This window comes from Arvicola amphibius, chromosome 3 (assembly GCF_903992535.2).
Source record: "Arvicola amphibius chromosome 3, mArvAmp1.2, whole genome shotgun sequence".
Classification (NCBI taxonomy): domain Eukaryota; kingdom Metazoa; phylum Chordata; class Mammalia; order Rodentia; family Cricetidae; genus Arvicola; species Arvicola amphibius.
In genome coordinates, this window is record NC_052049.1 from 144307569 (window position 1) to 144319648 (window position 12080).

Here is a 12080-nt window from a genome sequence, read left to right on the forward strand (position 1 = left end):
ACTGAAAACAGGTTACCTGCTTCAACCCCAAATTCTAGATTACAGGAATGCATCACCATCCCTGGCCCAAAATGTCTTAAGGCAAAATTTGGGGATGGGGAAATGTGAATACTCATTATACAATATTACATTAGAAATGTGAATACTCATTATACAATGTTACATTAGAAATGTGAATACTCATTATACAATGTTACATTAGAAATGTGAATACTCATTATACAATGTTACATTAGGCATCTGCTGTCAGTGCTTTTCACTTTTCTTTCTTTTCTCAGTGTTAAAATGTTTTGCTGATCTATTTTCATGGTTCTAGAAGCAGCTTATCATCATTTATAGAATGTAAAATTAAGGTCAAATCTTTAACGAACTTTACTGTTCTCAGTGCGAAAGAGTTCTGGATAAACGAGTACAGAGAAATTCTTCCTTCAGACACAATTTTGCCCATCATTGCCTTGAGTGAATTTCCAAGACCATTGTTACCATGGAAACCAAGTGCAAGTATTAAGCCAATCTTACTGCTGATACATCTGAAAATAAATTTTAATTTTAAAAGTGTTTCTGTCTGGATACCACAACATATAGAAGCTTTAAAACCCTCTTTAGGTCCCTGCTAGTCTGTGGTTTACCATGGCTTTATTTACATCTCCTATGCTTTTAAAGAAAAACATTTTCTCAGTGTAATTTTTTTTTTAGTATAAAAAGTCACATAACTGGAAAAAAGACTAAAAATAATTCATTCTTCTTAGGGTTTTATGAAAAGAATGTTTCTGCTTTCTTAAAATAAATGAGGGCTATAAGACAAAATGCTCGCCGGTCTTTTTGGGGTATGTGACAGATGATGTCTGCAAAGCTCATGGGGCCCCAGGGAATAAAGGCTCTGTAAAGAAGAGTGCCATTAAGAACTAAGGGCTTTTGTGGAGATAAACTGTAACTTTTAGTATGAGATCCATATTTCCATCAGATGAAAACTGGGGCCAAGGAAAGAGCACTTGTTGGGTTTACTGTGCAGAAGCTGTGCACCCCTCATTTCAGGCTGATGCTCATGGAAGGAGAACACCTGTTGTTCTACCACTTCAGCCCTGCCCCCCAGACTGTAAAATATTTGAATCTGCTGAAAGGCTTCTATCCTAGACACAGACCTCTGGCTCTGCTCCTGTGTGCATCTCAGCATTTCTGCCCCCAGTCTTGGGGTCTCCTGAGTGTTGGTTTTCAAGAACTGTGTTCCTGCCATGCCCCAGTTACTTGCCAATGTTTCTGCCCACACACATTCATTTCTTTTTCCAGTTCCCATCACATCTCAAAATGAAGGCATCAGATACTCTGCTGCATCACAGTGTGTAGAGATAATAGTAGGAAAGCTGGTAGATTTGCTTTCACTTTCATGCTTCTCTACCCTGCATGTGGCCCAGCCAGAAAAAAAGGAGTTACTTCATTATACTACTTGGAATTGTAACTATTTGTTTTTAATTAAAAAGTTAATTAGATAAAATTATATAATCTCCACCCCCTTCAACCATGTGTTCTGTAGTGACTGACTGTATCTTTCCCTGTGTGGATGAGTATTGTTGACACGAGAAAGGCCATGTTAAGCCCACCAATGTCTCAGACTCATTGGAATGTCAAGGTCATGTTGGGTAGGAAGTTGGGAAGAGAATGGCAAACCCTTTTCAAGGTCAGACTTGGGTGGGAGTTTGGGGAGAGAGTGACAAGACCTTCTATGAGTTCAAGTACAGATGTTGATGAATGGTTAACTTTTATCTGAGAACAGCATATGTAAAGAGTAATGCCCAAATAAAAGTACCCCCAGCAGCTTCCGTGTCTCTTGTAACTCTGGGACCACGACTCCCTTAGACTCCTCCTTCACAGAGAGTTAGCTGCCTCACCTCCATCTTCAGCTGTGTATAGTAAACCTGTCTCCATGTCCAGCTCTATATAAGACATTCAGTGAGTTTCTGAAACTAGAGCATCTCCATCAGCATGTGCATGCTCCTGATTCCAGCTGTTCTGTATGTGAAACACATCTCCATCAGCATGTACATGTTCTGATTCCAGCTGTTCTGATGTGTAACACATCTCTGTCAGCATGTACATCCTCCTGATTCCAGCTGTTCTGTATGTGTATAACATCTCCACCACCATGTATATGTTCTGATTCCAGCTGTTCTGATGTGTAACACATCTCTACCAGCCTATACATCCTCCTGATTCCAGCTGTTCTGATGTGTATCACATCTCCACTGGCATGATGATGTGGGATGTCCTTCTTTATATGTGCTGCTTTTATTGGTTGATGAATAAAACTGTTTCAGGCAAAGACTTAGAAGAGTAAAGCCAGGCAGGAAATCTGAACAGAGATATATATAGAGAGCTTAGACAGAATTGAGGAGACGCCATATAGCTGCCAAAGTAGAAAGATACCAGAACGTTACCTATAAGCCACAGCCTTATTGTGATACATAGATTAATAGAAGTGGGTTAATTTAAGATGTAAGAGCTAGGTAGGAATATGTCAAAGCCATTGTCCAGACAGTGCTCTAATTGATATAGTTTCTGTGTGATTATTCAAGTCTGGGTGGACAGGAAAAAAAGTGCAGTTCTGCTTACACTCATGATTCCAGCTGTTCTATATGTGCATGTGTAATTTTTTCTTTGCCAGGTCAATAGCAAAGCGGTGCAGATTTTGGCAATCCCTCCCTCCAAACCTCCAAACCTCCTCATGTTCTTCCCTCACTCTTTTTCAAATTCATGGTCATTATTATTATTATTATTATTAATTATTATTGTGTGTTTAAATATACAAATAAAATCTGCTGTGTCAGTTTTATGTTGCCTGTATATATACAATTTCAGGGATGACCAGTTGGTATTGGAAATCAACTAAGGCCTAATTCCCGGGTTAGACCAATTTCCTCACCCACAGTGGTCTTTAGTTCTCTGCCTGGGTGGAACCTAGCTATATTCCCCCTCCATGATAGCATGTCTATAAGTATTATTTTTGTTCAGTGAGGTAACCCAGACCCAAAAAGATGAATATGGTATGTACTCACTCACAAGTGGATTCTAGCCATAAATAAAGGGCATTGAGCCTATAATTCGTGATCCTAGAGAAGCTAAATAAGAAGGTGAACCCAAAGAAAAACATATAGTTATCCTCCTGGATATTGGAGTTGTTATCTGAGACAGGGGCTTTTTTTCTCTGTAGCACTTGCTGGCCTGATACCTGCTTTATAGTAGGTCTTCTCCCTCAGCCTTCCAAATACCAAGATTACAATCGAGCACCACCACAGTGGACCGTAATCATTTCTTTTGTTTATTATTGTTGTAGTTGTTATCCTCTAGATATTGTATAAGAGAAACATTTTTGAATTTTCTTTTATTGTTTTCTAATTTTGTGATTGTGTGTAGTTCATTTTGATCCATATCCCTTTCTCTCCTTCCAAGTTCCCACCATTTCATCCCCACCACTTTTCCCTCTAAATTTTATGTACTCTGTTTTTTGTTTTTGTTTTTTATAAATCTACTTATTCCACTTAATGTTGTCTGTGTGAGTATAGGACCAACCACTGAAGCCTGGGTGGCTCATCAGAGGCTGCACCCTTGAAGGAAACTGACTACCTTAACCCCAGCAGCCATCAATTATGAATAGATCCTCAGCTACAGGAAGAACTTTCTGAGCTTCCACCCCACATCCAAGCTGGCAGTTTGGCTGGTCTGATATTGTGTAGGTTATGCCACTATTGTCCCCCATGTGTGGGCATATCTTATCAGGTCATTTATTATTGGAGCTCCCAAAGTTAGATGTTGGTAACATGTTGACTACCCGACTCTGCTGAGAGCATACATAGTGCCTTCCAAAAGTTAGCCAAGAAGAATGGATAGAGCTTCCAGGTCAGCACCAGCTTGATTTCTTCATGGCCTATGATTCAAATATTTGGTTTCTTGATAATGGTGTCTTCCCATCGAATTCTGGAGGGTCACCAAGAGAAATAGCAATACTTGATAATTTTGAGGAGGGCTGATCTATGGGGAACAATTTTTGGGAGGCCAAAATTTACTGACCAACAACTCAGAAGAAGTAACATATTTGGCATAAGGATATTTATGTGATTGCCTATCTTGTCACAGGAAGGCATTGTCCAGATGGCTCCATTATACTCCACATAAGTGTGTGTGTGTGTGTGTGTGTGTGTGTGTGTGTGTGTATGTGTGTGTGTGTGTGTGTGTGTGTGTGTGTGTAGATTTTAGGTTTATATAGTAATAGGTTTCCATAAAGCATTTTCCAAAGTTCTTTAGTGTTAGTTATTCATATCCATACTCAATCTTCTATCCCACCATATCTTTGTATTTTTCCTTCCTTCCTTCCTTCCTTCCTTCCTTCCTTCCTTCCTTCCTTCCTTCCTTTTTTTCCTTATTCCCCCTTTCTTTCTTTCATTTTTGACATAAGGTCTCACTGTTTAGCTCTGGTTGTCCTGGAACTCACTATATAGACAGGACTGGATTTGGACTCACAGAAGTCTGCCTGCCTCTATCTCCTTGGAGGCCTGGGATTAAAGGTGTATGCCACCATGCTCAGCACAAAGTTATTTCTTCATTACAGACAGTTCCCAGTTCTCAGGACATATCAGGGTGTCAGGACATGTTTGTGAATAATTTTTGATACTTCTCTATTTTGAATTTTTTTGATAACGTGTGTGTGTGTGCTTTTGTGTCAATGCAAGTATGCATAATACATGTATGTGTGTGCACATATGTGCATGCACAGGTATAAGCAAAGAGGACAAAAGGGAATCAGATCCCTTTAGAGTAGAGTTACAGGCAGTAGTCAGTTGTCTTGCTTATTCAATAGGTGCTAAGAGGATTCTAACTTTGGTAACACAGAAAGAAACTACTAAGTAATTTCTCCAACCCCTCTCAAATGTCATTTTACCTTAATTTGTCACTCACAGAGCTCCACACTTATTTAGGCATATCAATCCTTTCATTCTATCTTTTGTTTTTACACATTTAAAAGATATCAGACAACTGTAAATATATAATACAAAGAAAAATGATTAGCTTAAAAACTCTCCTTTAAATGCCACTCACTATAAAGATAATATTCCAAAGTTCCAGGAAAGACATTGATTCTTAAGTTTTATCTATTAATTATAATTTTTAAATTACTATAAAGAATTGTTTAAAAAATTTACCTTGCATTCTAAAGTTCATAAAATTTTTCAAAATTCCACTTACCTTTTAGGTTACAGTATCATTAAAATTAAAATCTAAGCCTTATTTGTTTGTGTTTGAATTTATGAGTCAGTATAAATCATCTTAAAATTTGAGCAGGCATGTTCAATTATGTTTGGAGTACTTGAAGTTCACATGCTGATATCTGGGGTGGGCCTGCGTTTCTGCTATACATAAAGCTATGCATATTTCATCTATGTTGAAATCTGTAGCCAGATTAGAAGATTCATAATTTAAAGCTATACTGACTTGAAGTATGTTTGAAATTCAAGTAGATAAAATTATATCTCAATTACATACCTTAGAATGTAATACAAGCATGATTTAGTATATACGGTAGGCAGAAAATTCTATACATTTAAAATTGTTGGTTTTCAAAATGGGCAAAATCCCAGTCTATTCTAGAGTTCCTGATTCCATGATTTATATGTACTAGGATCAGTCTTAACCACAGGCTGAAAATAACTTGAGATCAAGTAGATATGTCAATGGAAAACGGGATGGGTTTGCTTTCTGTGAAATCCTCGGGGAAGGGTGCTGTATGTCTTGTATCGAAGGAAGGGAAGTTAATTGGTATGTATTCTCTCACAGGTGTTCTGGGTTAAACAGTCAGCAGCAATAGGTTTATAGGGAGAAGGCACTTGAGAATTTATGCTAATGTCTTAGGGTGATAGCAACACTTACATTCTGATAACTTCTCAGGTGAATACCTTTTAGATTGTGTACCCTACAGGGAAAGAGAATCTGCTGATGTGGAAACACTTAACAGTGTATCAGCATGACTCAGAAGTTTCCGGTCAGAGTGTCTTCAATTATCCCTGTTTTTAAAGAATTAATGATTTTAGACTTTACATTTTTCCAGAAGGAATTATCTAGAAACACAAGCCCGTAAGTTTAGGATATGTCTTTGCTACAGTATTCTGCCTTCTCTGCTACTGTAAATTTGAAATAGTCTCAGTTGTATTCATAGTGAATTTGCCTTAATGCTGTTCCCAGTACTTGCTCAAATCAGTGATGTCAGAGTGATAGAAACTGAAATCTTAAATATCCATTCTCAATGATAACAAGATTTAGTAGAGCAGACGTCTGTCTAATCTATTTTCCTAATGATTCCTGTTTGAAAGCAATGATCCTTTCTTTAGAAGACACCTCAATCCTGTTTTTACCCACACTGTAGTTAATAAGGAATGAGAAATTTCCCAGGTATCCACTAAAAACATCTCTTTTTTTCTTTTTAATACCTAGTACTTTCACAACAATTTTAAGGTAAAAGAGGATGACTGTTTTGCATGCAAAGATTGAGTGGATATTCTTAATTCTATAGGCAAAAGGACAATACCAAGGTCAATATCAAATTCCAGGCCCTTATACTTATTTTTTTAAATTAATTATTGTACAGAACTCAAGTATTCCATTAAACTTCAACTGAGCTTATTCTCCACAATTGGCATTCCTTTGTTTCCAGCAGTCATCCCTGAGGTCACTGGAATGCTGCCATATCCTTCAAAGAGCCTTCAGCCCTCTTCCCTTCTCTACCCTCCTCCTCAGTCGCTTGGGAGAATACATGCATATCTAAACTTGAACAACTCCTCGAAAGAAAGTTCTTTGCCTCCTGTTATCCTCCCACTGCATCCTTGCCCCTTCCCAGTACATAGCATTAAGACATGGGCATTTTTCAAGGGAGCTGTTTTCTCTTGCATTATTTCTTGCGTTAGTACAGAACCTCTAACGTCTTCTGGTTGCTGGTCTAGTAACCACCCAGAGAACTTCTCCCATTCTCAGAAGTCTCTGCTGATGCTGATACAGATGACTTAGCTTAGACCTTGTTCTGTTGTTGCCATCCTGACCCATTAGAGAAGTATTCACACAGGGAGAATACATTTTCACCACAGTGTGACTTTGCTAACCAAGTTTCGTAGTAGCCCTAGCTCCCAACATGTTACAGAAACCTTCGTTTTGAAAGGCTTGCTATATTTTCTTTGAATTCTTTTTGTTTCTAGATAGTTAGAGATGAAATGATTGCATTAGAGCTAGAAACAACTCTACTTACAGATACAAAAGTCACTACCTCTTTATAATCTTTGGTGCCTTGCTCAAAGTAGCTCATCCTTTCCTTTGTTGAAAATAGGTGTTTTTTCCTCACATAATATATCTAAATATGTTTGCTTCTCCATTTCCCCCTACTTCCCCTCCTATCCAGATTCACCTCCTCTCTGTCTCTAATTAGGAAATAAATAGACTTCTAAGGGCTAAAAAAAATAAAGCAACACATAATGTACAATAAAACAAAAGCTAAAATACTGGAACGGGACAAAACAAGCCAACAGAAGTGAGAGAGTTCAAGAGAAGGCATGAGAAACAGAGGCCCGCTCATTTCCACACTCAGGAATCCCACAAAACTGGAAGTCATATATACACTGTAGGGTAAAAAGAGAGAAGAAAAATATATAAATACAATGAAAAATGTTGGGAGCAGTGAGACCCCAGATCCTGAATTTCTTGTAATCCTCTGATCTGAGTGCCTCCAGCTGCTCTGAGCATAAGACCTTCAGGAGTTCCTGATGGCAGAGTGGTTTCTGGTGGGCTTGGCTGAGGTGTGGCTATCTCTATATAATCTGCCCCTGAACACAATAAAGGGGGCATTCTTGGGGAATTCAAGGATGACCCATGTCTCTGTCTTGCTGTCTGTCTGTGTATTTTAACCTCCTGCCCCTTGCCCGAAGCTCGGTAACTGGGTGAGACCACTCTCCTGCCACCAGGAAACTCCTGAAGGTCTTGAGCTCAGAATAGCTGTAGGCACTCAGATCAGGGGATTATAAGAAATTCAGGATCTGGGGTCTCACTGCTCCCAACAGAAAAACAATTGAAATGAAAAAGAACAACAACAACAAGGAAAAGTTCTGACATGACATTATGAGATGAAAAGCCTCCAGAGATGCTGCTGAGTTCATTTCTGTTGGCCATCTCTTGCTGGGCATGTAGCCGACACTAAGAGTAGTTTGTTTCCCAAATGAGTCTCCTTGGAGGAAACTAAATTTTCATTTACAAGAGGTTATCAGTTAGAGATGGCTTCTGGGTTAAGGGTGGGGATTTGTGCCCACATTTACTTTCAGTACTTGGACCCTATTTGGTACAGACCATGCTGTCTCTGTGCATGCTGCTTCAGTCTCTGTGAGTTAGTGTGCGTGGATCATGTTGATTTAGAAGGCCTTGTTTCTTTGGGGTCCTCCATCCCTCTGATTTTGCACTTTTTGGCTCCTCTTCTATAAGGATCCCTGAGCTCTGGAGGGAGGGATTTGATGGAGATATCCTTTTAGGGATGATGAGTTTTCTAAGATCCCTCCTCTCTCTCTCTCTCTCTCTCTCTCTCTCTCTCTCTCTCTCTCTCTCTCTCTCTCTCTCTCTCTCTTTCTCTCTCTCTCTCATATGGCTGTGGGTTTCCCCATCCTCCCCATCCTAGAGACAGTTATCTATCTGTCTTCCCTAGTCCCTTACTCTATACTGAACCTCTGTAGTTCTATGGTTTGTAGCTTGGCTATCATTGATTTAACAGATAATATCCACATATGAGTTCATATCATAATTGCCTTTCTGGTTCTAGACTACCTCACTCAGGATGAGTTTTTCTAGTTTCATCCATTTACCTGAAAGTTTCATGATTTCATTTTTAAAAAAATGGCTGATTAATACTCCATTGTGTAAATATACCATTTTTTTCTGTCTCCATTCATTTGTGAGGGACATCTAGCTTGTTTGCAATTTCTGGCTATTGTGAGTAGAGCAGCAATGAACATGGTTGAGAAGTGTCTCTGTGGTGGGAGGAAGTGTCCTTTGGGTATATGCCCAAGAGTGGTACAGCTGGATCTTAAGGTAGATGATTCTCATCTTCTTGAGGAATCACCACACTGATTTCCATTGTGGCTGTACAAGTCTGCACTCCCACCAGCAATGGTTGAGTGTTCCCCTTACTTCACATCCTCCCCAGCATGAGCTGTCGCTTGTTCATTAATCTTAGCCATTCTGTCAGGTGTAAGATAGAATCTCAAATAGTTATGATTTGCATTTCATATGATGCTGAACATTTCTTTGTTTCTCAGCAATTTGAATTTATTCTTTTGAGTTTTCTCTGTTTAGATCTTTATCCCAATTTTAATTGGGTTATTTGTTTCCTTGATACCTATTTTTTGAATTCTTGATGTATTTTGAATATTCTTATTCAATAATTACTCTATTGTATGTGTAGTTGATAAAATATTTCCCCATACTGTAGGCTGCCAGTTTTTTCAAATGTATCCCTGCTGGACTGAACTATTAAGTTCTAGCTATGCCAAGATATGTGTGAGTCGTAAAATGCTTAAGTGTAGATTCAGGCTAAAATCTTTACTACCCTTATATTAATGTACATTTAATATCACATCCCGTTTTAATTTCCATTACATACTCAATCTATTTTTCTGTCATTGTGTCTATTTTTCCAACTTGGAAATAACTAAAAAACAAGGTCATCTTTGAAGAACATTGATAATATACAGACACAGTTTTCTTAAAATGGTTTAGGGCATCATATAGTTCACATTTCCAATACCTGACACATATTTATTTTACATTTAAAATGAAAAATTATTCAGTATATTTAAAAAAATTCACAGTCTTTTCTACATGCAATATATTCTAAGGGCCTGTGTGCACTTTGAATGAAAACAGCTGATCAGTCATCCAAAAGGTTTAACCAACATAATCAATGTAGGTATATTTTGTCTACAGAAGTAGATAAAGTAGACAATGCTTTTATATTGTAGTTTAAGACAAAGAGTAACTGAGCAAGCCTTGAATTTACAAAATCTTAGTAGTTACTTCATTGCTGAAGTGAATCACCAAGAATAAATTCAGTAATATCTTAAGTAATTTTGAAAAGGATTTTACATTGATTTGAAGGGACACAATATCTTCCTTGGCAAATCTCAAGAAAACTCTTATTTGTAATTCACATCTTTACAAGTTTCAGAATGTGATTCTTTAGAACAGTGTTATTTCTCGATAACTAAAAATAAAAATACTGAGAACATTGGAATTAAAAAAAGAAATGTTGCAAACTGCAGGAAACTTGGAGCTTTGAGTTAAGTGCTTATTTAACGATAAAAGTCAATGTGTATCATAATGAACAGAAAAACCAATTTTACCACTGTGAAGTCCTTACAGTAACCTATTTCCGAATCAGAAAGATCATATATTAAAAATGGTCTCTGCAGTCTCAATGTATACAAGTAGAGTCTAGCTACTGTTAAATTAACACTTCGTTAAAATATCAAAGTAAAAGTTTCAACAAATACTTTTTTATGTTATATTTCAAAACAGGACAAAAAAATGAAGAACAGATTGCCAGTTCTTCTATTCCACAGCAGTTAAGTTTCTCAGTTCTCATTTTCTTTTCTTTTGCCGAGCTCTCTGTCGCTGGAAACTCTTAAACCGATTTCAAGGGCTACACCTGAATAAACACGTTGTAAAAGTGTTTATGTATTGAAGTGGGTCAGTTCAAGGTATGGTATTTGGCTGGAACTCCTAATTTCTCTTTTTACAGCACAAGGGCTGCCAGAAGGAGGAAGTCTGAGCTGAATTAATACATTTGTTACAGTGGAAGTAAAATGGAAACTACTCTAACCACAAATCAAACTGCCTCTTTCATTTATGCCAATGATAAAGTTTTCCTAAGAAGTATATACACTCTGGCGCAGAGCCACCATAAGTTTGCATTTGAAAGGAAAACGTGTATGCTTATTTGTTTAAGGTTTACTGCTTGGGCTATTTTTAAGTTCTTTTCCTGGTAGGACTGAACGCAGAGGGGCTTGTGAGGCAGATGTCCATTTTCCTTCTTGTAGACAAGTTTTCTCTGTTATAGGACCACTGGTGAAGATACCCATGCAGCTTGGATTGCTACGAACTGTCTTTTAAAAACTGGCATTGCCATATGTGAAGGACCTCTGTCTCCCTCACAACAGCTGCATGAACTCTTACGACACACTCTCGTTTCTGATGGTAGAGAAGTCGCTCTGCACAATCCATGTGCATACAAAACTGTTCTTGCTGCCAAAATACACTTTGTTAAGAACAAGGGCTTATTTGGTGGAATACCATTGATGCCATTTTAGGGACTTGTTTCCCCTTTCTTTCTTCTATGGTTGATTAGGTCTTGTAGTGGACTGAGGTTGCTTCATAGTCTCTGCTGAATAAATATTTTAAGGAAACATGCACATTTCTCAGGGGGCAAGCCAGAGTCAATCATGTACATATTTCAAACCATGTTATACATTACTCTTACAGGATCCATAACTTCATATCTAGAATAGTAACTTCAATAAGCCTGAGTAATTTCTAAGTAAAGTTACAGCATAATACTAAATAGCTTGCCTCCTTTGGGTGATTTCCATGGAACTAGAAAGCAACCAATGGTTTTCTTTATGTACATAATATATAATAGGTCCTTGTATAGTATATATATATATATATTTAATTACATATTATATAAACATATAATTTAAAATGACAATTACTTTAAATTGGGAGCACAGTAGTGCCTAATTACTATAGTGTTTGTGGAATCATATTAAGTAATGTAGAGGAAGCACCCAGAAAATTATATAGCTTATTCAGAGGAAGCTCTCCAAACATATTAGTATGATTATAAACAATGCTACTCCATCCATGGGAAAGGCACTTTAAGACACCTAAGTTTCAAGAGCCCAGGACACTCTGACTTACAACATACTCTGGTTTCTCTCTTCCTTTGTTGTACAACCACATGTACAGATTAAGATGGGTCTAAGACATAAAACTAAATGCACATCAAATGT

At 37.7% G+C, this 12080-nt stretch overlaps 1 protein-coding gene across 1 annotated transcript in view; it reads left to right on the forward strand.

Moving 5' to 3' along the window:
• Bmp5 (bone morphogenetic protein 5) overlaps positions 1 to 12080 on the forward strand; it is a 117356-nt gene that overhangs the window by 78776 nt on the left and 26500 nt on the right. The gene's annotated exons all lie outside the window — the stretch shown is intronic.